The 5,707-nt window shown below is 36.5% G+C and overlaps 1 non-coding gene across 1 annotated transcript; it reads right to left on the reverse strand.

The window, feature by feature from the left end:
* Positions 1–4,593: 4,593 nt before the first annotated feature.
* LOC138140728 (5S ribosomal RNA) lies at positions 4,594–4,713 on the reverse strand. Its single transcript, XR_011162724.1, has one exon. It is a non-coding gene; the product is annotated as a 5S ribosomal RNA (ribosomal RNA).
* Positions 4,714–5,707: the final 994 nt, after the last annotated feature.

The following is a 5,707-nucleotide window of genomic DNA, read 5'->3' on the forward strand; positions in this document are numbered from 1 at the left end:
GAAAAAAGGAGTGAACAAAACTGTACTTTAGTACAGAATGTTATGTTTATTTTAATTTCAATTGTTCCTGTTTTAATGAGATTTTTTATGTTCCTAAATCATTTTCTATTTTTTTTTTCATTAGAGAAGAGTTATTGTCGAGTTATTATCTCTACCTAGCATAAAAATTAAAATACTTTGCAACATTACGTTATTATACATTGCATATCTGACATAAAATACTTGCAAAAATTACTTAGCTAATTAATATTACGCATGACAACTCACATTATTTACTTTGCAAAACATTATAGAATACATAACAGATAATTGTGACCCTGTGTATTGTTCATTGGAATTAAAATAAAAAAAACGTGATTTCGTCAATCGCCGTTATTTGCGACTTCAGGCAACTGTCGCTAAGAGCTATTTTTGTTTCTCCGTTCAATTTCCCGATAAAATCGTCGACTTAGTTATTAACTAAGTTCTTCAGTTAGGTGGTATCAACAATACCACAATAGCCATGTTGCCGGAGTTTTTTGATAAAAGACTTGCTAGTTGGAATACAGAAAATATTTACCAAACACCTATTCACGATAATAAACCGGGGCACTATTGTGGGTTTTCGGTTGGTTTTATATTATATTAGGTACTCACCCTTCGTAACGTGTCTCCACGAAAAAACGTCACTTTCACACTAACCACCTTTCGTTTTAACTCTCGCGACGATAACTGAAATGTTGACGCGCGCCGGACAGATTCACGGACATACAACCACCCACCCACCCCGCGCCCCGGTTTCCGTCTGGACTGGTTCTGTCGTCCGAGTGAGTGCCAAAAATTAGCGTTCGTCTATTAAATGATTGTCGGATGATGATTATTGACGGACACTTTTATCGCACCCGATCACACTTTAGTTACTACCTACGTTTAGTATCGACGACGCATCGTTTCGATTATTGAAATTCGAATTGAATTTTTTTTTTTTCTAGTTTTCGACGTAGATTCGCGTGACACAAATATTATGAGCCTTTTTGGATCGATTTCGTGTGCATCACGCCATTTCTACGGGCGAACGTGAATGTGTGATGTTGACGTGATGGAAGCAACGTTTAGGCAATCCGCATTACGTATTACTATCAATTATATTTTAAACGAATGAAAACTTCAATTCAGAAGTGTGATAATCCCGATCCATTCAAGTTTTGTTAATTTTAGATTAAAAATGCGTGAGTATTGTACTATTGCTAACGATGCCAAAACATCGCATATTCAATGTAAAAAGAACAAGAGCAACGGGCCATTAAGTTAATTTAAAAATAACTCGTACCGGATAAGTCGAATACGTATCCAGGGAAAATTTATTAATTTTAAAATTGACCGGCGGAAACAGGTTCTCGCCTCCCACCACTTTTGTGTAGCGGCCGCCAAATCAATTTTGTTTTTATATAATTGATTCAAAAAATTGAAATTCACGCATAGTTATCTGTGCCTGAAGTGGGTCATTTTCATTGCATTGTTAGTAAGATCGAAACCATAGAAACCATACAAAACGCATACGACTATTTCTGTTTTTCATTTCACGCACTGTTTTTTATTAGTTACCTAGCAACATGGTCACTGCATTGAAACTTCAGAGTTCCTTCAAAAATTTGAATTTTTAATTTCAATTTTTTGAATCAATGATTTAATATAAAAATAACTATTGTGGAAAACAGCAAAAAATAAAATAATACCACAATTGGCGGCTGGTCAGGATAGACCTAACGTTCGAAATTTAGAAAAATATTTTTTTTATTTTAATACTGTTACTTTTCTAATGAAGTGCGAAATAAGTTGTGCCCCATAGCTATCTTTTTTATTTTTCACTACGACAATTACAAAGTGTTGATATTCACAACTTTTCGTGAGCACTTCGATAGAAATGAACAAGAACGCAGGAAAATTCCACACCGAATATTAATATTCTGTCTTGGCCCATGTTTACTTTTATCTACCGCAAAACAAAATGTTCGGATTTGTCAGGGGTATTCTGATTTAAAAAAAGAAGAACATTTGACGAATATTTTAAGTCTCAAACGTTTGGAAAATAATGCAACAACAATTCATAGACTACAAAAAAGCCTATGATTCAGTACCACATTCATGGTTAATTAAAATTCTTAAAATTTATAAAATTAATATTAAATTAAATCACCTTCTTTATATGGATGACATAAAACTTAACAATAACTGAAAATCAATCAATATGTCGTGGTCATTACGAAAATTTAGAATATATAACTAAAGAAGGAGAAATCATTAAAAATTTAAATAAAGGAGAATTTTATAAATATTTAGGTATTAATCAATCAAATCAAATTAAATCTATTCTTTTGGTGTTATAAAATGGTCCAAAACTAATTTAAAGAATATAAATATTCAAACTAGAGTTCTCTTTACAAAATTTTGTAAACATCACCCCAAATCTGCTGTTGAAAGATTTAATTTACCACGCGAAAATGGTGGTAGGGGTTTTTCAAATCTAGAAATTCTACAACACAATCAAATTGCTTCACTAAAAAATTATTTTCTCAATAGAGCTCGTGATATGACACTATAGCAAATATAAAACAAAAGTCTTTACATGGGAGATATTTTAAAGAGCTGAGGGTTTTATATTTGCAATACAAGATCTTGCACCGTTTTGGCTCACAGCGAATATAAAAAACGTCATGATATATTCGCAAAAATTATACACATGAATTTAGCAGTTAAATTCAATTTATTAAAGGATACACAACCACATTACATTTATAAACCAGAAAGTTGTTTAGAAAATGACAATTACAAATTATATTTTGATCGCACAGTTTTAACTGACATTCACATTCAGCATAACAGACCAGACATTATTATTTTAAATAAACAACAAAAGCAAGCATATCTTTTAGATATAGCTGTTCCAAATTCACACAATATAACACAGACATATAATACAAAAATTAATAAATATATTATTATAATTTCAGCAACAGGAATAGTACCGCAATCTCTTTTTAAAAATTTAAAAATTTTGGACTTAGAGAACACATAAAACACAAAAAAGTCAAAATGTGGAGGCGAGACGCCGGTAATTATGTTGATAAGCACTGCACTACTGCCGCCGGGTGGAGGTGGGATACGAAAAGAAGATGCTCTCACTGCTCTCACTCACAATAAGTTCGGAAAAACCGAATTTTATTATCGTATTTAATTGACGTCACAGTTACTTTGGCGAAACAGGAGCTCGCTTTTCGAAGGCATGATGAAAAAGACAGACGAATCAATTTGATATATAAAACCTAACAGGAACGGCTGGTCCATGAGGTCATTTGGGTAATGACCCCCTAAAAAATAAAGGTTTTACCCAACACCAGCCGCGACTGCAATGTACACAAGACTATGACTGCTACATATTATGTTATTTCAACCAAATCAGAAGTACAATAATTTTGAAAAGTAAGTGCAATGTATACTTCTAAATCTATCTAAATTTATTAATATGTAATTTTTTTCAAAACTATCGATCTTTCTTTGAAACATTTTCAATTCACAATTCACTGTTGGAAGCGCTGTACTTTTTAGTATAAATACGTATACGAAAAATTAAAATAATAGTTGAATTAACACATCGTTAAATGTTACGAGGAACATAGTTTTTTGGATTACACAGCAAAATCTTGGAATTTCAGTCCGATATTACTCCATTGAGTCTTTGGACTCACAAATAAATACCTCGAAAAGCCGACAAACATCTGTCTAGAACTTTTCTAGTAACCAGAGGGTATCGTAAACGACCCGTGTTTAGACCTCTTTCGTGAAAGTGACCGACCGCCGGCGCCGCTCGATTTCGTCATAAATCTCAGCCGTACCCCCCACGATAATTGACAAGTCTGTCATACAGCCCTACCATTTAAAACCTTTATTCTCTTCGTTTTAAAAATAGTTTCGCATGGTTTTTCTCTCTTCTCGTTTTACAATGGTCCAGTGACTAATAAATGAGTGTTGTGTTATGAGTTTGTTCGAGCTCAAAAAAACGTGGTTCGAAATTGTTTAACGTTTAACGAATGGTAAGTTATTCTAGTTTTTATGTTGGTCTTAACGTGTTAGGGGCCAAGAATACAACATTGTCTGTCCATTATAACATAGAACTGATATGTTGAATTCAGATCTCTAATTATTTAAAAACCAAAAAAATAAAGCAGCAGTCAAAGTGGCATGTACGCGTAACCTAATATATATTTTTTTTACATTAAAAGATCGCCGTCTTCCTCGTCGCACTTACGACATTTGCATATGTTATCTTTGTTAAACTCACGGAAGGAATATAATGAACCGGTCACCCGTCCAAGTGCTGACCGCTGCCCGCGTGGCTTACCTTCGGTGATCGAACGACAACCTTTACCGTTTGACGAGTTTTTATTCTGCAATTGTTTACAATTAATCGACAAAAAAAATTGTTTTCTTAATTATCTAGTACTTAAAGCTATGAATCTACATTATACGGGTCTGTGCATGTTTCCGAATACCTGCACGAAAAACAAATCGGTTCGGTGGTTGCTATGGATTTCAAAAAAAAAAAAAAGTGTTGGGGGGCAACGGCACGCGGTGTTCCCAAGCGGTCACCCATCCAAGTACTGACCGCGCCCGACGTTGCTTAACTTCGGTGATCGGACGAGAACCGGTGCTTTTCAACGTGGTATGGCCGTTGCCGTGGTGTTTAGGTGTGATCGTTGGTGTAAAATATATTGCTTTTAACATTCCGATGCACGAATATGAACATCAAAACGCGATGCGTTTCGTTTCCGTATGCACTTACCCTCTGACGACCGACGTCGGACCGAACTAACGGGAAATCCCACAACAACCACCACGTCACGCTCTAACGACAAGAGAGACTACTAGACGGACTGGCGATCTCCCGCGTCGCACATTTTTCGACCGCCGGCGGCGGTGGAAAATCCAGAATTTCACCCCACCTACCGCGCTGCTTGCTCCGACGACGACGAGATTCCCACATTTGGATCGACCGAAATATGTAAGTAATATCAGGAAGTTCCGATTTTCGAGAGGAGACCTGTGTTTCTATTTACCTATCTATAATAATTATCGTTATAATCATCATATCATTATTATTATTATTAACATTATTATTTATTACCATTATTATTATTATTATTATTATTTATCGTCCCTCGGATTCGGCGATCTTCGAAAATCCAAGTTGGACCGTTAGACATTCGAACGCGGTGTGCGTGGCTGACGAGTTGTTATTTTTGGCGTTTTTTCTTCGATCTTCACCCCGACTTCGGACGACGCAGGTCGGACACGAAATTACGAAGAGAGAAAGACGGAAGAAAGGAAGAAAACCTGAAGATCCGTCGAAGAAAATATCGGAAAACTCGTAGGTGCGGCATCGGTCGGACGATGAAGACCGTCTCCTTTCGGATGATCCTCTCGACGGACTTTCGGCCGTCCCGAAGGGTCCGGACGGCAACGGGACCCGTCGTCGACTCGTCCCGTTTCAACTTCCGCCGAAAACGATCGACCTGAACGTCGGAGAGGCGGTTCGCGGCATCCTGTTGTCGGAATTGCCTCGGTTCGAACACCAGGTCCTTTCTGTGCTTCGACCGTTTCGGAAGCGTTTGGCGACGCGAAGATGTCGTAAAATCGAGAAGGTGGCGCGGTATTCCGGGAAGAGATGGAC

Source organism: Tenebrio molitor, unplaced genomic scaffold (assembly GCF_963966145.1).
Source record: "Tenebrio molitor unplaced genomic scaffold, icTenMoli1.1 SCAFFOLD_163, whole genome shotgun sequence".
In the NCBI taxonomy this organism is placed as follows: domain Eukaryota; kingdom Metazoa; phylum Arthropoda; class Insecta; order Coleoptera; family Tenebrionidae; genus Tenebrio; species Tenebrio molitor.